General features: G+C 40.5%; 9 non-coding genes across 9 annotated transcripts; 5 read left to right on the plus strand and 4 right to left on the minus strand.

The window, feature by feature from the left end:
• Positions 1-6,562: 6,562 nt before the first annotated feature.
• On the plus strand, positions 6,563-6,645 carry TRNAL-AAG (transfer RNA leucine (anticodon AAG)). Its single transcript has one exon. It is a non-coding gene; the product is annotated as a tRNA-Leu (tRNA).
• A 579-nt stretch (positions 6,646-7,224) lies between these two features.
• On the minus strand, positions 7,225-7,297 carry TRNAF-GAA (transfer RNA phenylalanine (anticodon GAA)). Its single transcript has one exon. It is a non-coding gene; the product is annotated as a tRNA-Phe (tRNA).
• A 7,664-nt stretch (positions 7,298-14,961) lies between these two features.
• Positions 14,962-15,034, minus strand: TRNAF-GAA (transfer RNA phenylalanine (anticodon GAA)). The gene has a single exon. It is a non-coding gene; the product is annotated as a tRNA-Phe (tRNA).
• A 153-nt stretch (positions 15,035-15,187) lies between these two features.
• Positions 15,188-15,270, plus strand: TRNAL-AAG (transfer RNA leucine (anticodon AAG)). The gene has a single exon. It is a non-coding gene; the product is annotated as a tRNA-Leu (tRNA).
• A 3,232-nt stretch (positions 15,271-18,502) lies between these two features.
• TRNAF-GAA (transfer RNA phenylalanine (anticodon GAA)) lies at positions 18,503-18,575 on the minus strand. The gene has a single exon. It is a non-coding gene; the product is annotated as a tRNA-Phe (tRNA).
• A 153-nt stretch (positions 18,576-18,728) lies between these two features.
• On the plus strand, positions 18,729-18,811 carry TRNAL-AAG (transfer RNA leucine (anticodon AAG)). Its single transcript has one exon. It is a non-coding gene; the product is annotated as a tRNA-Leu (tRNA).
• Positions 18,812-21,083: 2,272 nt separating this feature from the next.
• Positions 21,084-21,166, plus strand: TRNAL-AAG (transfer RNA leucine (anticodon AAG)). Its single transcript has one exon. It is a non-coding gene; the product is annotated as a tRNA-Leu (tRNA).
• Positions 21,167-23,747: 2,581 nt separating this feature from the next.
• TRNAL-CAG (transfer RNA leucine (anticodon CAG)) lies at positions 23,748-23,830 on the plus strand. The gene has a single exon. It is a non-coding gene; the product is annotated as a tRNA-Leu (tRNA).
• A 577-nt stretch (positions 23,831-24,407) lies between these two features.
• Positions 24,408-24,480, minus strand: TRNAF-GAA (transfer RNA phenylalanine (anticodon GAA)). The gene has a single exon. It is a non-coding gene; the product is annotated as a tRNA-Phe (tRNA).
• Positions 24,481-24,856: the final 376 nt, after the last annotated feature.

Below are 24,856 nucleotides of genomic sequence, written 5' to 3' on the forward strand. Positions count from 1 at the left end.
ACTGCGTCCTAGATGAGAGGTTAGATAGATGGAGGGCAAGCGGGAGTAAAGGAGAGGTGGGTTGCACCCCACTGGCGAAAGTATGTAATGAATTGGGACTCAGCGGTATTTGGAGGATTTACAACCCTCAAAAGAAAGAATATTCATGTTGGAACAAGACCTATCAGACTATGTCCAGAATAGATATATGTCTTGGAAATGAATCTAGTTTAAATAAGGTGATAAAAATACATTATTGGGTTAGATGTCTGTCGGACCACGCGGCTTTAGAAGTACTGATAAAAACAGAGGAAGAGGTAAGAGATGGGTTCCAGAAAATTAACCCTCACTGGTTAAATTTGATAGAGAATAGCACAATAGAAAAAAACTTGAGGGAGTTTTTTGCAAACAACTGGGGCACAGCAAGTGACCTGGTTGTCTGGGAGACCTGTAAAGCTTACTTAAGAGGGGAAATAATAAGAGCAATAAAGTGGGAAAAAAAGAGTTTAAATCAAAAGAGGAGGGCTTAATAAGTAATCTTAGGGATACAGAGAAGGAATATACACAAAATTCATCAAAAGAGAGTAAGGAAAAATTAAATAAGCTACAAAATGAATTTAATGAATAAATTAATTGATTTTTCAAGGCCAGCAAAGATTTGTACAGGCAGGGAAGCCTAACAAATATTTGATGGCAATTGTCTCAAATCAACACATTAAGCAACACATTTCTGGGATAAGGAATAAAGGAGATTGGTGTATAGAAAAAAAGGAAATAAGGGAATTTAGAGAATATTATGAGTTATTATATAGATCTGAAAATAATAAAGAAAGAAAGGAAACGCTAAATTATTTGGACCAAATGGAACTCCCTAGACTCCCCGAAATGGAAAAACAAACCTTAGATGCTCCATTAACTAAAATAGAACTGAATAAAGTGCTAGATCAGATTAGGGGTAATGCAACACCTGGAAGCGATGGACTACCCTTTGAGGTATATAGAAGGTTTGGCGGAATTTTGATACCGACATTACATAGAGTGATTGAGACCAGCATGGTGACCGGGAAATTACCGGACTCAATGCGGGAAGCGGTTATAATATTGATCCTGAAAGAGGGAAAATATAGAGGATATGGGGTCGTATAGACCCATATCGTTAATAAATACGGATATCAAGATTTTCACCAAAGCATTAGCCATTAGATTACAGAGTAATATCACAGAGTTAATTCAGGAAGATCAGTGCGGGTTTATCCCGGGAAGAATGGCCCGACACAATATATATAGAGTCCTTACGAATATAGATATGGGAAAATTACAGAGCGGGGAATCCCACTCCATCCTGTCTTTAGATGCCACTAAGGCTTTCGACAGGGTGGAGAGGGAGTTCTTGTGGGCAGTATTAGAAAAATGCGGCTTTGGGAAAACATACATAGACATGATCAGTTATACTCCGAACCTAAAGCAAGAGTGTCGATCAATGGGAAATTATCGGAGCAATTTTCGCTCTCAAGAGGCACCAGACAGGGATGCCCTCTCTCCCCCTTGCTGTTTGCTATGAGCATGGAACCTTTGGCTGTTAAGATCAGAGAGGAGAAGGAGATTGGCGGGTTTGGTGCAAGGGGGAGAGAGGACAAAATACCCTTATATGCAGACGATATCCTGCTTTTTTTGGGAAAAACAGTCGGATCTGACCGGAGTGATGGAGATTATCAATGAATATGGGAGTTTCTCAGGGTTAGAAATAAACTGGTCCAAATCAGTACTCGTTCCATTGGGGAGAATAATATATTCATAGAAAACGATATAAAAATATTAAAAAAAAGACAAGCACTTTAAATACTTAGGTATACAAATCTCAGGTAAATTAGAAGATCATTATAAATTAAACCTAGAACCCTTAATAAAGAACATGGAAAAGAAAATTAAAATATGGAGCGTCGTCAAAATTTCTAAAGCAGACAGAATGATATTAATTAAAATGATTATGTTGCTGAAAATATTATACGTATTTAGTGCTTCAACCATTTGGTGTGATACATTTTTTTTTTAAAGAATGCTGTCAATCTTCAATGCTTTGATATGGGGCTGAAGAAGGGTGAGGATAAAGATAGAATATTTATGTCTACCCAGAAGAGAAGGGGGAATGGCGTTTCCGGACGTGAAAAAGTATTTTTTAGCCACCCAAATATACTTTATTAGGGACTGGAGGAGAACTCATATGATTGAGTATTTGATGGAACGATGTAGAGGATCATATGATGATATTTACCAGTTACTGGAGTCAGGGCAATTAGAAGAGAAAGGATGGAAAAACTGTATAACAATAGCTGCCTTGAAAAGAACGTGGAAAATGGTAAAAAAGGAGGTGGGAATAACTGGGATATTGGATATAGCCCTCATTTGGAATAAAAAAAAACACAGTAGAGGAAACTGCGAACACTAGCACAATGGGGGGTGAATAAAATAGGGGATATACATAAGGAAGGGAAGATTAAAACATGGGAAGAGCTAAAAAAGGGTAGAGAAGTTGGGGTTGGGACATGGTTTGAATATATGAGATTAAGAGGTATAGTAAAAGATACAGTAGATAAGGGGAAGAAAGTAGAAATAGTAAAAGGTAGTTTTTTTGATAAGATGGTGAATACAGAGATGGGAAAAAAAGAGTTGTCAAAGATATATAGAGCACTTAATAAATGTTCTATATTAAAGAGAAATCATCACAGTAGAAAAATATGGCAAAAAGAATTGGGTGAGATAGAAGAAGCACAGTGGGGAAAAATACACAAAAGTTTATAGGCTGTACTATACACCTGTTACAGCGAGCGCTCCAGTCCCCGCCTCCGGATCGGAGCGCCCGCTGCCTGCTTCTGTTGCCCCCGGTCACCCGGCGTCTCCCGGTCAGAAACACTGACCGGGAGCGCGGGTCCTATTGTCCCAGGGACGCGGCTCGCGTGGCGGCTGGCTACCGCTCATGCCTTGCGCCCTCCTCCTTCTTACCTGCGCCCCGGCGCGCTGCTGCTCCATCCTCGGCTCCCCAGGGCGCGCGCGCCGTCTATGGTAAATTTAAAGGGCCAGCGCACCAATAATTGATGCGCTGGTTCCTAATTCCCCACTGTGTCCCTGCCTATTTAAGTGTTCATCCCCTTCCTGCCCTTGCCGGATCTTTGTGCCTAGTGCCATTTTGAAAGCGCTCCTTACTGTTGTATTTTGCCTTGCCCGTTGCCGAACCCATTGCTATTGTCCTCTCGCCTGTGAACCCTTGTCGCCTGCCCTTACCTCTGCTACGTCCGACCACGCTCCTGCCTTCTCCTTTTTTACTACGCCTGTCTCAGCAGTCAGTGAGGTTGAGCCGCTACCGGAGGACATGACCTGGTTGCTACCGCCACAGCAAGACCATCCCGCTTTGCGGCGGGGCTCTGGTGAAAACCAGTATCAACTTAGAACCAGTCCTCCGATACAGTCCACGCCAATCCCTCACTGACACAGAGGATCCACCACCGTCCTGCCGAATCCTGAAAACACCTCTCTTTTTGTATAAATTAGGTAAAAAGAACTCGAGTGCCTGCTCAAAATGGGGGCAGGAAGAGGCAGGATTGTTGCAGATGCTTTGGACATTTCCAGAAATAAAGAAATTTTGGGGAGAAGTTATAAAATTAGTTGAGAAAAGTTGGAAGATTAGAATACAATTAACACCAATAAATGCGATCCTGGGAGGAGATTTTGGTACAGATATAAAAAGGGATTGGGGAAAGAAAACTCAAAGGTCACTTTTTTATGCCAGATTAATTATAGTAAAAAAAGTGGAAATCTGTAACAGGCCCGAGTGTGCATCAATGGAGGGAGGGGCTGAGGAGGGAATATAGAATTGAGATATAGAGAACTAAAAAGCTGAGCCGCGGGGTCCGATAAGACATTTTTGACCTTTTTCCTTTTTTTTTTCTTTTCTTCTTCTTCCTCTAGGGGGGATAGGGGGTGGGGGGGATGTATGGGAGGAGGGTATTAATTTTTTTTTTTTTCAAATAAGAATTTATTAAAGATTTTCAGATAATAAAAAGAAAAAATGTAACAAAACAATGCGAATGCACAACAATAACTCGCATGTCGAGGCTGCACCGGAATAAACAGTTAGGTGTTATATATAATCAGTGCATTACTTACAGTTCAGACAGCGCATCAGAGACCTCGATTAGGTTGCCAGTTGTCTCTTATCCTTACTAAACAAGTAGTAAGTATTATTAAAGCATGAAGTGGCAGATAGGGCGAGGATCAGGCAGGGGTAAGGTCAGACAGCTATCGAGATATGTGTAAGCAAAGACGGTGAAGCAAGGCACCTCGACATCTTAGTATCCATATAATAGTGGAAAGGGTGGGGGTGTGGGCGAGAATTTGGAAGAGGAAGAGAGAGGAGAGGAGGAGGAGAGGGGAAGAAAGCAGGGTGAGGACGAGGAAGGTAGTGGCTTATTACAAACAGCAAGGGAACAAGTGTCAAAAGAGTTCTACTTACCACGCGATATGGATGTCGCTGGGGGTATTAAAATTTTTATAAAATATTGTATTACTCTTTTTTTTTTTATATATATATTTGCTGGTAATAAAAACAAATAAAAAAACTTCTGACAGAAGTGGGATTCAAACCCACACCCCAAGAGGAGACTGCAACCTGAATGCAGCGCCTTAGACCGCTCGGCCATCCTGACTTTCCTTTGTACTACACCTCCACGATTTAACTCACTTTTTGAGTTAAAATGAAACTGCTGAAACCAAGGATCAAAGCAGGGATATTTAGTCAAACGCTCTCCCAACAGAGCTAGTTCAGCTAACACACTTAGTGCATTGATGGTTATATAGAGCACAGCATTGTAAGATGTCCCCAATGATATGAATGGTTTTTCATGTGTAAAAATGTCTCTTTTTATAAAGAAAAAAAAAACTTCAAAATTTTCAAAATGAAAACCAAACACTGTACTGGCATGAAATGCTAACGGGATATGTAAAATTATTTTCTCCACAATGCAAAATAGATCCTTTGAGGTATATTACCTAAGCTGCTAAAACTCTAAACGCATCAACAACTTAACATACTTCAGTTGATTTTGAGACATAAGTAACCTGCCGAAACCCGGGATCGAACCAGGGACCTTTAGATCTTCAGTCTAACGCTCTCCCAACAGAGCTAGTTCAGCTAACACACTTAGTGCATTGCTGGTTGTGTAGAGCACAGCATTGTAAGATGTCCCCAATGATAGGAATGGTTTTTCATGTGTAAAAATGTCTCTTTTTATAAAGAAAAAAAAAACTTCAAAATTTTCAGAATGAAACCCAAACACTGTACTGGCATGAAATGCTAACGGGATATGTAAAACTATTTTCTCCACAATGCAAAATAGTGCCTTTGAGGTATATTAACTAAGCTGCTAAAGCTCTAAACGCATCAACGACTTAACTTACTTCAGTTGATTTTGAGACATAAGGAAACTGCCGAAAACCAGGATCGAACCAGGGATCTTTAGTCTAACGCTCTCCCAACTGAGCTATTTCGGCTAACACACCTAGTTGACAGATTGTGGTGTAGGGCACAGTGTTGTAAAATGTCCCCAACGATAGGAATGTTTTTTCATGTGTTAAACAACGGTTTTACTGCTCGCATGGCTTCTTTGTTTTTTGCATTGGTGGAGGTGCAATACAAAGCAAAGTCAGGACGGTCGAGCGGTCTAAGGCGCTGCGTTCAGGTCGCAGTTTCCTCTGGAGGTGTGAGTTCGAATCCCACTTCTGACAGATGTTTTTCATATAGTGACTAAAAATCTTCAAAAAATTTCAGAATGAAAACTACACACTGTACTGGAGTGGAATGCTAACGGGATTTGTAAAATTATATGCACCACAATGCAACATAGGGCTTTTGAGGTATTTTACCTAAGCTGCCAAAACTCTAAACGCATCAACGATTTAACTCACTTTAGTGGATTTTGAGTTAAAATGAAACTGCTGAAACCAAGGATCAAAGCAGGGATATTTAGTCAAACGCTCTCCCAACAGAGCTAGTTCAGCTAACACACTTAGTGCATTGATGGTTGTGTAGATGGTTGTGTAGAGCACAGCATTGTAAGATGTCCCCAATGATAGGAATGGTTTTTCATGTGTAAAATGTCTCTTTTTATAAAGAAAAAAAAACTTCAAAATTTTCAAAATGAAAACCAAACACTGTACTGGCATGAAATGCTAACGGGATATGTAAAACAATTTTCTCCACAATGCAAAATAGTGCCTTTGAGGTATATTAACTAAACTGCTAAAACTCTAAACTCATCAACGACTTAACTTACTTCAGTTGATTTTGAGACATAACGAAAATGCCGAAACCCGGGATCGAACCAGGGACCTTTAAATCTTCAGTCTAACGCACTCCCAACTGAGCTATTTCGGCTAACACACCTTGCTGACAGATGGTGGTGTACGGCATAGTGTTGTAAAATGTCCCCAACGATAGGAAACTTTTTTTTTAATGTGTTAAAACAACGGTTTTATAGCTCGCATGGCTTCTAATTTTTTTTGCATTGGTGGAAGTGTAATGCAAAGCAAAGTCAGGATGGCCGAGCGGTCTAAGGCGCTGTGTTAAGGTCGCAGTCTCCTCTGGAGGCGTGGGTTCAAATCCCACTTCTGACATAAGTTTTTTAATATAGAGACTAAAAATCTTCAAAAAATTTCAGAATGAAAACCACACACTGTACTGGCATGGAATGCAACCGAGATTTGTAAATTTATATTCATCACAATGCAACATAGGGCTTTTGGGGTATTTTACCTAAGCTGTCAAAACTCTAAACGCATCAACGATTTAACTCACTTTAGTGAATTTTGAGTTAAAATGAAACTGCTGAAACCAAGGATCAAAGCAGGGTTATTTAGTCAAACGCTCTCCCAACAGAGCTAGTTCAGCTAACACACTTAGTGCATTGATGGTTGTGTAGATGGTTGTGTAGAGCACAGCATTGTAAGATGTCCCCAATGATAGGAATGTTTTTTCATGTGTAAAAATTTCTCTTTTTATAAAGAAAAAAAAAACTTCAAAATGTTCAAAATGAAAACCAAACACTGTACTGGCATGAAATGCTAACGGGATATGTAAAACAATTTTCTCCACAATGCAAAATAGTGCCTTTGAGGTATATTAACTAAGCTGCTAAAGCTCTAAACGCATCAACGACTTAACTTACTTCAGTTGATTTTGAGACATAAGGAAACTGCCGAAACCCGGGATCGAACCAGGGACCTTTAGATCTTCAGTCTAACACTCTCCCAACTGAGCTATTTCAGCTAACACACCTAATTGACAGATGGTGGTGTAGGGCACAGTGTTGTAAAATGTCCCCAACGATAGGGATGTTTTTTCAGGTGTTAAAACAACAGTTTTACAGCTCGCATTGCTTCTTTTTTTTTTTGCATTGGTGGAGGTGTAGTACAAAGCAAAGTCAGGATGGCCGAGCGGTCTAAGGCACTGCGTTCAGGTCGCAGTCTCCTCTGGAGGCGTGGGTTCGAATGCCACTTATGACAGATGTTTTTTAGATAGAGACTAAAAATCTTCAAAAAATTTCAGAATGAAAACTACACACTGTACTGGCATGGAATGCTAACGGGATTTGTAAAATTATATTCACCACAATGCAACATAGGGCTTTTGAGGTATTTTACCTAAGCTGGCAAAACTCAAAACGCATCAACGATTTAACTCACTTTAGTGGATTTTGAGTTAAAATGAAACTGCTGAAAGCAAGGATCAAAGCAGTAATATTTAGACAAACGCTCTCCCAACAGAGCTAGTTCAGCTAACACACTTAGTGCATTAATGGTTGTGTAGATGGTTGTGTAGAGCACAGCATTGTAAGATGTCCCCAATAATAGGAATGGTTTTTCATGTGTAAAAATTTATCTTTTTATAAAGAAAAAAAATACTTCACAATTTGCAAACAAAACCAAACACTGTACTGGCATGAAATGCTAACTGGATATGTAAAACAATTTTCTCCACAGTGCAAAATAGTGCCTTTGAGGTATATTAACTAAGCTGCTAAAACTCTATGCGCATCAACGACTTAACTTACTTCAGTTGATTTTGAGACACAAGGAAACTGCCGAAACCCGGGATCGAAGCAGGGACCTTTAGATCTTCAGTCTAACACTCTCCCAAATGATGCTATTTCGGCTAACACACCTATTTGACAGAGGCACAGTGTTGTAAAATGTCCCCAACGATAGGGATGTTTTTTCATGTGTTAAAACAACGGTTTTACAGCTCACATGGCTTCTTTTTTTTTTGCATTGGTGGAGGTGTAATACAAAGCAAAGTCAGCATGGCCGAGCGGTCTAAGGTGCTGCGTTCAGGTCGCAGTCTCCTCTGGAGGTGTGGGTTCGAATCCCACTTCTGACAGATGTTTTTTATATAGAGACTAAAAATCTTCAAAAAATTTCAGAATGAAAACTACACACTGTACTGGCATGGAATGCTAACGGGATTTGTAAAATTATATTCACCACAATGCAACATAGGGCTTTTGAGGTATTTTACCTAAGCTGCCAAAACTCTAAATGCATCAACGATTTAACTCACTTTAGTGGATTTTGAGTTAAAATGAAACTGCTGAAACCAAGGATCAAAGCAGGGATATTTAGTCAAACGCTCTCCCAACAGAGCTAGTTCAGCTAACACACTTAGTGCATTGATGGTTGCGTAGATGGTTGTGTAGAGCACAGCATTGTAAGATGTCCCCAATAATAGGAAAGTATTTTCATGTGTAAAAATGTCTCTTTTTATAAAGAAAAAAAAACTTCAAAATTTTCAAAATAAAAACCAAACACTGTACTGGCATGAAATGCTAACGGGATATGTAAAACAATTTTCTCCACAATGCAAAATAGTGCCTTTGAGGTAGGTTAACTAAGCTGCTAAAACTTTAAACGCATCAACGACTTAACTTACTTCAGTTGATTTTGAGACATTAGGAAACTGCCGAAGCCCGGGATTGAACCAGGTACCTTTAGATCTTCAGGCTAACACTCTCCCAACTGAGCTATTTCAGCTAACACACCTAGTTGACAGATGGTGGTGAAGGGCACAGTGTTGTAAAATGTCACCAACGATAGGGATGTTTTTTCATGTGTTAAAACAACGGTTTTACAGCTCGCATGGCTTCTTATTTTTTTTGCATTGGTGGAGGTGTAATACAAAGCAAAGTCAGGATGGCCGAACGGTCTAAGGCACTGCGTTCAGGTCGCAGTCTCCTCTGGAGGCTTGGGTTCGAATGCCACTTATGACAGATGTTTTTTAGATAGAGACTAAAAATCTTCAAAAAATTTCAGAATGAAAACTACACACTGTACTGGCATGGAATGCTAACAGGATTTGTAAAATTATATTCACCACAATGCAACATAGGGCTTTTGAGGTATTTTACCTAAGCTGGCAAAACTCTAAACGCATCAACGATTTAACTCACTTTAGTGGATTTTGAGTTAAAATGAAACTGCTGAAACCAAGGATCAAAGCAGTAATATTTAGACAAACGCTCTCCCAACAGAGCTAGTTCAGCTAACACACTTAGGGGGAGATGTATCAATGTTGTTTTTGGTAGACGTTTTTTGTAGATCATTTTGTTTGGTCTAAATTTGGAGCAATTTCTCCAAATTTATCAAACTTGTGCAAGCCCCATGATAAATTTCGTGCAATGGTCTAAATCTCCACACAGTTCTATTTGTAGACCTGTTCTACACCTCACAGGAATAGTGGTGTATCCTGGACGCTGGGATTTTGTTCTATTGTTTTTCAGGATTCCACTGAGGTTTTTTTTTTGTCCACCAGCAAAAACGCCTGAAAAACGGTCCCAGCTTTTCCTGCATTTTGGTAATTTTTCTTGGGGGAGATTTATCAAAAACTGTACAGAGGAAGAGTAGTGCAGTTGCCCATGGCAACCAATCAGATTGCTTCTTTACAAAAATGAAAGGAGCAATCTGATAGGTTGCTATGGGCAACTGCACCGCTCTTCCTCTACATAGGTTTTGATTAATCTCCCCCCTTGTGTTTTTTCTTGCATTTTTGCTGGTGTGCGGAAACAAACATTTTTGTACCCTGTGTGCATTTTTTTCACTGCAGGTACTACTCCATGGGTCGGATGCAGAGCGCCAGCCCCACGGAGTGTAAGGAGGTAAGAAGTGATGTATAGCATATACATATACAGGGTGGAGAGCATCACTACTTACCTCCGCCCGCTGTATAGTATACAGGGGGCATAGTGTATCCATGTATACTATACAGGAGCCCAGCAAGGAAAGAGTTAACCCACACTGCAGTTCTGAGTTAAATCTTTGTGCGCTCTCCTGTATATACCGCCATCTATAGATGACTGTATATACAGGATACAGTAGGCAGACAAGAACAATTGGAGGCCCCCTGTTATACACTGCAGTATGGGCGCACTCACCAGGCGAGATCGCAAATGATGTCCTAACCTTTTTTTTTTCTCATTTCAGATACGTGAATGGGGAGGACTACGTCAGATTCAGTGTATTGCGATGATGACCAGCTTTTTTTTATGTCAATAAAAGGTTTAATGAGGGCTGTGTGGGGAGTGTTTTTTTTTTTTTTAAATACATTTTTTTTTCAATGCCGGGCTTAGCGTTAGCCACAAAAACAGCTAGCGCTAACCCCCAATTATTACCCCGTTACCCACCGCCACAGGGTTGCCGGGAAGAGCAAGTACCAACAGGCCTGGAGTGTCAAAAATAGCGCTCCTGGCTGGGGTTATTTAGGTTGGGGAGAGCCAGTAACAATGGTCCTCGCCCACCCTGGTAACGTCAGGCTGTTGCTGATTGGTTGGTATCTGACTGACACTGAAAATATGGGGAACCACACACTTTTTTTTATTACAAAAAAAAACAACACATAGGCTTCCCCCTATTTTCAGTGTCAATCAGACACCAACCAATCAGCAACAGCCTGACATTACCAGGATGGGCGAGGACCATTGTTACTGGCCCTCCCCAGCCTAAATAACCCCAGCCTGTTACCGCCTAGGCCAAGGAGCGCTATTTTTGATGCTCTGGGCCTGTTGGTAACGGCTCTTCCCGGCACCCCTGTGGCGGTTAGTACCGGGGTAATAATTGGGGGTTAGCGCTAGCTGTTTTCGGGGCTAACGCTAAGCCCAGCTTAGTAATAGATTCCGTCTACAAGACGGCTTCCACTACTAAGCCTGAAATTTCAATGATAAAAAACACAACACATGAAATAAAAAATGGATTTAAAAAAACACTCCCCCACAGCCCTCGTTAACCCTTTTATTGACATTAAAAAAATGCTAGTCATCGTCACACTCCACCGAATCTCAGGTAGTCCTCTGCATTCACTTATCTGAAATGACATTTTTGGCGCTCTCCCCTGGGTAGAGCGCACATAATGCAGTGTGTTCCTAAAGAGGGAGCCTCCAATTGTTGCTAAACTACAACTCCCATCATGGGGGCTGTAGGTAAACAACAGCTGGAGTCTCCCTGTTTGGGAACACACTGCCAAAAAGGCTCTGTTCCCATTATGCAAAACGCATAATGAGAACAGAGCCATACTTACCACCCTGGCTTCAGGCCTGGACTGTGAAGCTCCGCCCCCTAATGATGTCATCACTAGGGGGCAGGGGCGGAGAAGTTGCAAGGGGTCTCAAGAGTGAGACCCCTGAGATCCGTCAGTCTGCCCTTGGACTACTACTCCCATCATGGGAAATTTTGTGTCCCATGATGGGAGTAGTTGTAGTACCGCAGTGCTGAGGGATGGCTCTTACACATCCCCCAGCTGCGAAACTGTATTGTGACTGTTAGGACTACTACTCCCATCATGGACAGACTCTGTCCATGATGGGAGTTGTAGTCCTCGGGCTGAAGGACAGATCGCAGCAGGTCATTCTCCAGAGACCCGCTGCGATCTGCATTTATTAACTTAAAAAGCCAGCGGCAACGCTGCACTCCCCTCCCCCCTCCTCCTGTATACAGATGTCACGATTCATAATCCCCGCCACCGGGAGAGGGGAGCTCTGATTGGTGGAAAGCTATTCACCACTATTAGCCAATCAGAGCTCCTGTCTTCTGGTGGGGATTATGAATTGTGACAGGTCTATACAGGGGAGCGAGTGGAGCAGCTTCTACAGTATATAATTGTTATGTGTACTGTACCCCCCCCCAGACTAATACTGACCCCTTCTATAGTATATAATTGTTATGTGCACTGTACCCCCCCCCCAGACTAATACTGACCCCTTCTATAGTATATAATTGTTATGTGCACTGTACCCCCCCCCCAGACTAATACTGACCCCTTCTACAGTATATAATTGTTATGTGTATTGTACCCCCCCCCACCCCAGACTAATACTGACCCCTTCTATAGTGAGCGCTGGGACCGCTGTGTGATTGACAGGTCCCCAGCGCAAGTGTCCGGCCCCACTGACCTTTACATGTTATAAATCTTTATGATACACACTGCCCGTCCTCCTCTTCATTCTTCTGATGCCGGAGACGCGCGGCTTCTGTATCATAGTCTATAGACACAGCGCCCCCTCCCGGCCTCCACACTGCACAGGGCTGGGGTCAGACAACGGCAGGGGGCGCTCTGACTATAGTGAAAGCAGAAGCCGCGCGTCTCCGGTATGAGAGGAATGAAGAGGAGGACGGGCAGTGTGTATCATAAAGATTTATAACATATAAAGGTCAGTGGGGCCGGACACTTGCGCTGGGGACCTGTCAATCACACAGCGGTCCCAGCGCTCACTATAGAAGGGGTCAGTATTAGTCTGGGGGGGGCAGTACACATAACAATTATATACTATAGAAGGGGTCAGTATTAGTCTGGGGGGGGGGCAGTACACATAACAATTATATACTATAGAAGGGGTCAGTATTAGTCTGGGGGGGGGGGCAGTACACATAACAATTATATACTGTAGAAGGGGTCAGTATTAGTCTGGGGGGGGGGGCAGTACACATAACAATTATATACTGTACTGTAGAAGCGGCTCCACTCGCTCCCCTGTATAGACCTGTCACAATCCATAATCCCCGCCAGAAGACAGGAGCTCTGATTGGCTAATAGTGGTGAATAGCTTTCCACCAATCAGAGCTCCCCTCTCCCGGAGGCGGGGATTATGAATCGTGACATCTGTATACGGGAGCGGGCGGCAGCGCAGTGGAGCCGCATGTACCGCGGGGTTTTTAAGTTAATAAATGCAGATCGCAGCGGGTCTCTGGAGAATGACCTGCTGCGATCTGTCCTTCAGTCCCAGGACTACAACTCCCATCATGGACAGAGTCTGTCCATGATGGGAGTAGTAGTCCTAACAGTCACAATAGAGTCCCGCAGACAGGGGATGTGCGTCTCTCAGCGCTCCGGTACTACAACTACTCCCATTATGGGACAGATTCTGTCCCATGATGGCAGTAGTTGTAGTACTGCAGTGCTGAGAGACGGCTCCTGCATCCCCCACCTGCATCTTCCACCATCTGCCATTTTCTACGAGTCCTTGCTAGCACTCTTAGGTTTAGACTACTTTTCTTGCAAAAAAGCGCAATTGCGCAAAAAAAAACATCTACTTTTTTTTTGCGCAATTGATAAATACCAGTCCACTGGATTAGTTGGTGTACTGTAGACCAAACTGGTGACAACTTTAGAAAACTGTCCACCAAAAAAAACGCAGCTCTATGCAAAAAAGCGCAATTGCGCAAAATTTGTAGACGGGAAAAATGGTCTAAATGCAATGATACATGTCCCCCTTAGTGCATTAATGGTTGTGTAGATGGTTGTGTAGAGCACAGCATTGTAAGATGTCCCCAATGATAGGAATGGTTTTTCATGTGTAAAAATTTCTCTTTTTATAAAGAAAAAAAAACTTCACAATTTTCAAACAAAACCAAACACTGTACTGGCATGAAATGCTAACTGGATATGTAAAACAATTTTCTCCACAGTGCAAAACAGTGCCTTTGAGGTATATTAACTAAGCTGCTAAAACTCTATGCGCATCAACGACTTAACTTACTTCAGTTGATTTTGAGACACAAGGAAACTGCCGAAACCCGGGATCGAAGCAGGGACCTTTAGATCTTCAGGCTAACACTCTCCCAAATGAGCTATTTCAGCTAACACACCTAGTTGACAGATGGTGGTGAAGGGCACAGTGTTGTAAAATGTCCCCAACGATAGGGATGTTTTTTCCTGTGTTAAAACAACGGTTTTACAGCTCGCATGGCTTCTTTTTTTTTTGCATTGGTGGAGGTGTAATACAAAGCAAAGTCAGGATGGCCGAGCGGTCTAAGGTGCTGCGTTCAGGTCACAGTCTCCTCTGGAGGCGTGGTTTCGAATCCCACTTCTGACAGATGTTTTTTATATAGAGACTAAAAATCTTCAAAAAATTTCAGAATGAAAACTACACACTGTACTGGCATGGAATGCTAACGGGATTTGTAAAATTATATTCACCACAATGCAACATAGGGTTTTTGAGGTATTTTACCTAAGCTGCCAAAACTCTAAACGCATCAACGATTTAACTCACTTTAGTGGATTTTGAGTTAAAATGAAACTGCTGAAACCAAGGATCAAAGCAGGGATATTTAGTAAAACGCTCTCCCAACAGAGCTAGTTCAGCTAACACACTTAGTGCATTGATGGTTGTGTAGATGGTTGTGTAGAGCACAGCATTGTAAGATGTCCTCAATAATAGGAATGGTTTTTCATGTGTAAAAATGTCTCTTTTTATAAAGAAAAAAAAACTTCAAAATTTTCAAAATGAAAACCAAACACTGTACTGGCATGAAATGCTAACGGGATATGTAAAACAATTTTCTCCACAATGCAAAATAGTGCCTTTGAGGTATATTAACTAAGCTGCTAAAACTGTAAACGCATCAACGACTTAACTTACTTCAGTTGATTTTGAGACATAAGGAAACTGCCGAAACCCGGGATCGAACCAGGAACCTTTAGATCTTCAGTCTAACGCTCTCCCAACTGAGCTATTTTGGCTACGACACGTAGTTGACAGATGGTGGTGAAGGGCACAGTGTTGTAAAATGTCCCCAACGATAGGAATGTTTTTTCATGTGTTAAAACAACGGTTTTACAGCTCGCATGGCTTCTTTTTTTTTTTGCATTGGTGGAAGTGAAATACAAAGCAAAGTCAGGATGGCCGAGCGGTCTAAAGCGCTGCGTTAAGGTCGCAGTCTCCTCTGGAGGCGTGGGTTTGAATTCCACTTCTGACAGAAATTTTTTATATAGAGACTAAAAATCTTCAAAAAATGTCAGAATGAAAACTACACACTGTACTGGCATGGAATGCTAACGGGATTTGTAAAATTATATTCACCACAATGCAACATAGGGCTTTTGAGGTATTTTACCTAAGCTGCCAAAACTCTAAACGCATCAACGATTTAACTCACTTTAGTGGATTTTGAGTTAAAATGAAACTGCTGAAACCAAGCATCAAAGCAGGGATATTTAGTCAAACACTCTCCCAACAGAGCTAGTTCAATTAACACACTTAGTGCATTGATGGTTGTGTAGATGGATGTGTAGAGCACAGCATTGTAAGATGCCCCCAATGATAGGAATGGTTTTTCATGTGTAAAAATGTCTCTTTTTATAAAGAAAAAAAAACTTCTAAATTTTCAAAATGAAAACCAAACACTGTACTGGCATGAAATGCTAACGGGATATGTAAAACAATTTTCTCCACAATGCAAAATAGTGCCTTTGAGGTATATTAACTAAGCTGCTAAAACTCTATGCGCATCAACCACTTAACTTACTTCATTTGATTTTGAGACACAAGGAAACTGCCGAAACCCAGGATCGAACCAGGGACCTTTAGATCTTCAGTCTAACACTCTCCCAACTGAGCTATTTCAGCTAACACACCTAGGTGACAGATGGTGGTGAATGGCACAGTGTTGTAAAATGTCCCCAATGATAGGGATGTTTTTTCATGTGTTAAAACAACGGTTTTACAGCTCGCATGGCTTCTTTTTTTTTTTGCATTGGTGGAGGTGTAATACAAAGCAAAGTCAGGATGGCCGAGCGGTCTAAGGCGCTGTGTTCAGGTCGCAGTCTCCTCTGGAGGCGTGGTTTCGAATCCCACATCTGACAGATGTTTTTTATATAGAGACTAAAAATCTTCAAAAAATTTCAGAATGAAAACTACACACTGTACTGGCATGGAATGCTAACGGGATTTGTAAAATTATATTCACCACAATGCAACATAGGGCTTTTGAGGTATTTTACCTAAGCTGCCAAAACTCTAAACGCATCAACGATTTAACTCACTTTAGTGGGTTTTGAGTTAAAATGAAACTGCTGAAACCAAGGATCAAAGCAGGGATATTTAGTAAAACGCTCTCCCAACAGAGCTAGTTCAGCTAACACACTTAGTGCATTGTTGGTTGTGTAGATGGATGTGTAGAGCACAGCATTGTAAGATGCCCCCAATGATAGGAATGGTTTTTCATGTGTAAAAATGTCTCTTTTTATAAAGAAAAAAAAACTTCTAAATTTTCAAAATGAAAACCAAACACTGTACTGGCATGAAATGCTAACGGGATATGTAAAACAATTTTCTCCACAATGCAAAATAGTGCCATTGAGGTATATTAACTAAGCTGCTAAAACTCTATGCGCATCAACCACTTAACTTACTTCATTTGATTTTGAGACACAAGGAAACTGCCGAAACCTGGGATCGAGCCAGGGACCTTTAGATCTTCAGTCTAACGCTCTCCCAACTGAGCTATTTCAGCTAACACACCTAGTTGACAGATGGTGGTGAAGGGCACAGTGTTGTAAAATGTCCCCAACGATAGGGATGTTTTTTCCTGTGTTAAAACAACGGTTTTACAGCTCGCATGGCTTCTTTTTTTTTGCATTGGTGGAGGTGTAATACAAAGCAAAGTCAGGATGGCCGAGCGGTCTAAGGTGCTGCGTTCAGGTCACAGTCTCCTCTGGAGGCGTGGTTTCGAATCCCACTTCTGACAGATGTTTTTTATATAGAGACTAAAAATCTGCAAAAAATTTCAGAATGAAAACTACACACTGTACTGGCATGGAATGCTAACGGGATTTGTAAAATTATATTCACCACAATGCAACATAGGGCTTTTGAGGTATTTTACCTAAGCTGCCAAAACTCTAAACGCATCAACGATTTAACTCACTTTAGTGGATTTTGAGTTAAAATGAAACTGCTGAAACCAAGGATCAAAGCAGGGATATTTAGTCAAACGCTCTCCCAACAGAGCTAGTTCAGCTAACACACTTAGTGCATTGATGGTTGTGTAGATGGTTGTGTAGAGCACAGCATTGTAAGATGTCCCCAATAATAGGAAAGTATTTTCATGTGTAAAAATGTCTCTTTTTATAAAGAAAAAAAAACTTCAAAATTTTCAAAATAAAAATCAAACACTGTACTGGCATGAAATGCTAACGGGATATGTAAAACAATTTTCTCCACAATGCAAAATAGTGCCTTTGAGGTATATTAACTAAGCTGCTAAAACTGTAAACGCATCAACGACTTAACTTACTTCAGTTGATTTTGAGACATAAGGAAACTGCCGAAGCCCGGGATTGAACCAGGGACCTTTAGATCTTCAGGCTAACACTCTCCCAAATGAGCTATTTCAGCTAACACACCTAGTTGACAGATGGTGGTGAAGGGCACAGTGTTGTAAAATGTCCCCAACGATAGGGATGTTTTTTCCTGTGTTAAAACAACGGTTTTACAGCTCGCATGGCTTCTTTTTTTTTTGCATTGGTGGAGGTGTAATACAAAGCAAAGTCAGGATGGCCGAGCGGTCTAAGGTGCTGCGTTCAGGTCACAGTCTCCTCTGGAGGCGTGGTTTCGAATCCCACTTCTGACAGATGTTTTTTATATAGAGACTAAAAATCTTCAAAAAATTTCAGAATGAAAACTACACACTGTACTGGCATGGAATGCTAACGGGATTTGTAAAATTATATTCACCACAATGCAACATAGGGTTTTTGAGGTATTTTACCTAAGCTGCCAAAACTCTAAACGCATCAACGATTTAACTCACTTTAGTGGATTTTGAGTTAAAATGAAACTGCTGAAACCAAGGATCAAAGCAGGGATATTTAGTAAAACGCTCTCCCAACAGAGCTAGTTCAGCTAACACACTTAGTGCATTGATGGTTGTGTAGATGGTTGTGTAGAGCACAGCATTGTAAGATGTCCTCAATAATAGGAATGGTTTTTCATGTGTAAAAATGTCTCTTTTTATAAAGAAAAAAAAACTTCAAAATTTTCAAAATGAAAACCAAACACTGTACTGGCATGAAATGCTAACGGGATATGTAAAACAATTTTCTCCACAATGCAAAATAGTGCCTTTGAGGTATATTAACTAAGCTGCTAAAACTGTAAACGCATCAACGACTTAACTTACTTCAGTTGATTTTGAGACATAAGGAAACTGCCGAAACCCGGGATCGAACCAGGAACCTTTAGATCTTCAGTCTAACGCTCTCCCAACTGAGCTATTTTGGCTACGACACGTAGTTGACAGATGGTGGTGAAGGGCACAGTGTTGTAAAATGTCCCCAACGATAGGAATGTTTTTTCATGTGTTAAAACAACGGTTTTACAGCTCGCATGGCTTCTTTTTTTTTTTGCATTGGTGGAAGTGAAATACAAAGCAAAGTCAGGATGGCCGAGCGGTCTAAAGCGCTGCGTTAAGGTCGCAGTCTCCTCTGGAGGCGTGGGTTTGAATTCCACTTCTGACAGAAATTTTTTATATAGAGACTAAAAATCTTCAAAAAATGTCAGAATGAAAACTACACACTGTACTGGCATGGAATGCTAACGGGATTTGTAAAATTATATTCACCACAATGCAACATAGGGCTTTTGAGGTATTTTACCTAAGCTGCCAAAACTCTAAACGCATCAACGATTTAACTCACTTTAGTGGATTTTGAGTTAAAATGAAACTGCTGAAACCAAGCATCAAAGCAGGGATATTTAGTCAAACACTCTCCCAACAGAGCTAGTTCAATTAACACACTTAGTGCATTGATGGTTGTGTAGATGGATGTGTAGAGCACAGCATTGTAAGATGCCCCCAATGATAGGAATGGTTTTTCATGTGTAAAAATGTCTCTTTTTATAAAGAAAAAAAAACTTCTAAATTTTCAAAATGAAAACCAAACACTGTACTGGCATGAAATGCTAACGGGATATGTAAAACAATTTTCTCCACAATGCAAAATAGTGCCTTTGAGGTATATTAACTAAGCTGCTAAAACTCTATGCGCATCAACCACTTAACTTACTTCATTTGATTTTGAGACACAAGGAAACTGCCGAAACCCAGGATCGAACCAGGGACCTTTAGTCTAACACTCTCCCAACTGAGCTATTTCAGCTAACACACCTAGGTGACAGATGGTGGTGAATGGCACAGTGTTGTAAAATGTCCCCAATGATAGGGATGTTTTTTCATGTGTTAAAACAACGGTTTTACAGCTCGCATGGCTTCTTTTTTTTTTTGCATTGGTGGAGGTGTAATACAAAGCAAAGTCAGGATGGCCGAGCGGTCTAAGGCGCTGTGTTCAGGTCGCAGTCTCCTCTGGAGGCGTGGTTTCGAATCCCACATCTGACAGATGTTTTTTATATAGAGACTAAAAATCTTCAAAAAATTTCAGAATGAAAACTACACACTGTACTGGCATGGAATGCTAACGGGATTTGTAAAATTATATTCACCACAATGCAACATAGGGCTTTTGAGGTATTTTACCTAAGCTGCCAAAACTCTAAACGCATCAACGATTTAACTCACTTTAGTGGGTTTTGAGTTAAAATGAAACTGCTGAAACCAAGGATCAAAGCAGGGATATTTAGTAAAACGCTCTCCCAACAGAGCTAGTTCAGCTAACACACTTAGTGCATTGTTGGTTGTGTAGATGGATGTGTAGAGCACAGCATTGTAAGATGCCCCCAATGATAGGAATGGTTTTTCATGTGTAAAAATGTCTCTTTTTATAAAGAAAAAAAAACTTCTAAATTTTCAAAATGAAAACCAAACACTGTACTGGCATGAAATGCTAACGGGATATGTAAAACAATTTTCTCCACAATGCAAAATAGTGCCATTGAGGTATATTAACTAAGCTGCTAAAACTCTATGCGCATCAACCACTTAACTTACTTCATTTGATTTTGAGACACAAGGAAACTGCCGAAACCCAGGATCGAACCAGGGACCTTTAGATCTTCAGTCTAACACTCTCCCAACTGAGCTATTTCAGCTAACACACCTAGGTGACAGATGGTGGTGAATGGCACAGTGTTGTAAAATGTCCCCAATGATAGGGATGTTTTTTCATGTGTTAAAACTGTTTTACAGCTCGCATGGCTTCTTTTTTTTTTTGCATTGGTGGAGGTGTAATACAAAGCAAAGTCAGGATGGCCGAGCGGTCTAAGGCGCTGTGTTCAGGTCGCAGTCTCCTCTGGAGGCGTGGTTTCGAATCCCACATCTGACAGATGTTTTTTATATAGAGACTAAAAATCTTCAAAAAATTTCAGAATGAAAACTACACACTGTACTGGCATGGAATGTTAACGGGATTTGTAAAATTATTTTGAAAATTCAAAATTTTCAAAATGAAAACCAAACACTGTACTGGCATGAAATGCTAACGGGATATGTAAAACAATTTTCTCCATAATGCAAAACAGTGCCTTTGAGGTATATTAACTAAGCTGCTAAAACTCTAAACGCATCAACGACTTAACTTACTTCAGTTGATTTTGAGACATAAGGAAACTGCTGAAACCCGGGATCGAACCAGGGACCTTTAGATCTTCAGTCTAACACTCTCCCAACTGAGCTATTTTGGCTACCACACCTAGTTGACAGATGGTGGTGAAGGGCACAGTGTTGTAAAATGTCCCCAACGATAGGAATGTTTTTTCATGTGTTAAAACAACGGTTTTACAGCTCGCATGGCTTCTTTTTTTTTTTGCATTGGTGGAAGTGTAATACAAAGCAAAGTCAGGATGGCCGAGCGGTCTAAAGCGCTGCGTTAAGGTCGCAGTCTCCTCTGGAGGCGTGGGTTTGAATTCCACTTCTGACAGAAATTTTTTATATAGAGACTAAAAATCTTCAAAAAATGTCAGAATGAAAACTACACACTGTACTGGCATGGAATGCTAACGGGATTTGTAAAATTATATTCACCACAATGCAACATAGGGCTTTTGAGGTATTTTACCTAAGCTGCCAAAACTCTAAACGCATCAACGATTTAACTCACTTTAGTGGGTTTTGAGTTAAAATGAAACTGCTGAAACCAAGGATCAAAGCAGGGATATTTAGTAAAACGCTCTCCCAACAGAGCTAGTTCAGCTAACACACTTAGTGCATTGATGGTTGTGTAGATGGTTGTGTAGAGCACAGCATTGTAAGATGTCCCCAATAATAGGAATGGTTTTTCATGTGTAAAAATGTCTCTTTTTATAAAGAAAAAAAACTTCAAAATTTTCAAAATGAAAACCAAACACTGTACTGGCATGAAATGCTAACGGGATATGTAAAACAATTTTCTCCACAACGCAAAATAGTGCCTTTGAGGTATATTAACTAAGCTGCTAAAACTCTAAACGCATCAACGACTTAACTTACTTCAGTTGATTTTGAGACATAAGGAAACTGCCGAAACCCGAGATCGAACCAGGGACCTTTAGATCTTCAGTCTAACTCTCTCCAAACTGAGCTATTTCGGCTAACACAACTAGTTGAAAGATGGTGGTGAAGGGCACAGTGTTGTAAAATGTCCCCAACGATAGGGATGTTTTTTCATGTGTTAAAACAACGGTTTTACAGCTCGCATGGCTTCTTTTTTTTTTGCATTGGTGGAAGTGTAATACAAAGCAAAGTCAGGATGGCCGAACGGTCTAAAGCGCTGCGTTAAGGGCGCAGTCTCCTCTGGAGGCGTGGGTTTGAATTCCACTTCTGACAGAAATTTTTTATATAGAGACTAAAAATCTTCAAAAAATGTCAGAATGAAAACTACACACTGTACTGGCATGGAATGCTAACGGGATTTGTAAAATTATATTCACCATAATGCAACATAGGGCTTTTGAGGTATTTTACCTAAGCTGCCAAAACTCTAATTGCATCAACGATTCAACTCACTTTAGTGGATTTTGAGTTAAAATGAAACTGCTGAAACCAAGCATCAAAGCAGGGATATTTAGTCAAACGCTCTCCCAACAGAGCTAGTTCAGCTAACACTCTTAGTGCATTGATGGTTGTGTAGATGGTTGTGTAGAGCACAGCATTGTAAGATGTCCCCAATAATAGGAATGGTTTTTCATGTGTAAAAATGTCTCTTTTTATAAAGAAAAAAAAAACTTCAAAATTTTCAAAATGAAAACCAAACACTGTACTGGCATGAAATGCTAACGGGATATGTAAAACAATTTTCTCCACAATGCAAAATAGTGCCTTTGTGGTATATTAACTAAGCTGCTAAAACTCTAAACTGGAGGCGTGGGTTCGAATACCACTTCTGACAGATGTTATATATATATAGAGACTAAAAATCTTCAAAAAAATTCAGAAAGAAAACTACACACTGTACTGGCATGGAATGCTAACGGGATTTGTAAAATTATATTCACCACAAAGCAACATAGGGCTTTTGAGGTATTTTACCTAAGCTGCCAAAACTCTAAACGCATCAACGATTTAACTCACTTTAGTGGATTTTGAGTTAAAATGAAACTGCTGAAACCAAGGATCAAAGCAGGGATATTTAGTAAAATGCTCTCCCAACAGAGCTAGTTCAGCTAACACACTTAGTGCATTGATGGTTGTGTAGAGCACAGCATTGTAAGATGTCCCCAACAATAGGAATGGTTTTTCATGTGTAAAAATGTCTCTTTTTATAAAGAAAAAAAAACTTCTAAATTTTTAAAATGAAAACCAAACACTGTACTGGCATGAAATGCTAACGGGATATGTAAAACAATTTTCTCCACAATGCAAAATAGTGCCATTGAGGTATATTAACTAAGCTGCTAAAACTCTATGCGCATCAACCACTTATCTTACTTCAGGTGATTTTGAGACACAAGGAAACTGCCGAAACCCGGAATCAAACCAGGGACTTTTAGATCTTCAAGGTAACACTCTCCCAACTGAGCTATTTCGGCTAACATACCTAGTTGACAGATGGTGGTGTAAGGCACAGTGTTGTAAAATGTCCCCAACGATAGGGATGTTTTCTCATGTGTTAAAACAACGGTTTTACAGCTCAAAATGAAAACCAAACACTGTACTGGCATGAAATGCTAACGCGATATGTAAAACAATTTTCTCCACAATGCAAAATAGTGCCTTTGAGGTATATTAACTAAGCTGCTAAAACTCTAAACGCATCAACGACTTAACTTACTTCAGTTGATTTTGAGACATAATTAAACTGCCGAAAGCTGGGATCGAACCAGAGACCTTTAGATCTTCAGTCTAATGCTCTCCCAACTGAGCTATTTCGGCTACCACACCTAGTTGACAGATGGTGGTGTAGGGCACAGTGTTGTAAAATGTCCCCAACGATAGGGATGTTTTTTCATGTGTTAAAACAACGGTTTTCCTGCTCGCATGGCTTCTTTTTTTTTTGCATTGGTGGAGGTGTAATACACAGCAAAGTCAGGATGGCCGAGCGGTCTAAGGCGCTGCGTTCAGGTCGCAGGCTTCTCTAGAGGCGTGGGTTCGAATCCCACTTCTGACAGATGTTTTTTATATAGAGTCTAAAAATCTTCAAAAAATTTCAGAATGAAAACTACACACTGTACTGGCATGGAATGCTAACGGGATTTGTAAAATTATATTCACCACAATGCAACATAGGGCTTTTGAGGTATTTTACCTAAGCTGCCAAAACTCTAAACGCATCAACGATTTAACTCACTTTAGTGGATTTTGAGTTAAAATGAAACTGCTGAAACCAAGGATCAAAGCAGGGATATTTAGTCAAACGCTCTCCCAACAGAGCTAGTTCAGCTAACACACTTAGTGCATTGATGGTTGTGTAGATGGTTGTGTAGAGCACAGCATTGTAAGATGTCCCCAATAATAGGAATGGTTTTTCATGTGTAAAAATGTCTCTTTTTATAAAGAAAAAAAAACTTCAAAATTTTCAAAATGAAAACCAAACACTGTACTGGCATGAAATGCTAACGGGATATGTAAAACAATTTTCTCCACAATGCAAAATAGTGCCTTTGAGGTATATTAACTAAGCTGCTAAAACACTAAACGCATCAACGACTTAACTTACTTCAGTTGATTTTGAGACATAAGGAAACTGCCGAAACCCGGGATCGAACCAGGGACCTTTAGATCTTCAGTCTAATGCTCTCCCAACTGAGCTATTTCGGCTACCACACCTTGTTGACAGATGGTGGTGTAGGGCACAGCGTTGTAAAATGTCCCCAACGATAGGGATGTTTTTTCATGTGTTAAAACAACGGTTTTACTGCTCGCATGGCTTCTTTTTTTTTTGCATTGGTGGAGGTGTAATATAAAGCAAAGTAGGGATGGCCGAGCGGTCTAAGGCGCTGCGTTCAGGTCGCAGTCTTCTCTGGAGGTGTGGGTTCGGATCCCACTTCTGACAGATGTTTTTTATATAGAGACTAAAAATCTTTAAAAAATTTCAGAATGAAAACTACACACTGTACTGGCATGGAATGCTAACGGGATTTGTAAAATTATATTCACCACAATGCAACATAGGGCTTTTGAGGTATTTTACCTA

Source organism: Hyla sarda, chromosome 1, assembly GCF_029499605.1.
Source record: "Hyla sarda isolate aHylSar1 chromosome 1, aHylSar1.hap1, whole genome shotgun sequence".
Taxonomy (NCBI): Eukaryota; Metazoa; Chordata; class Amphibia; order Anura; family Hylidae; genus Hyla; species Hyla sarda.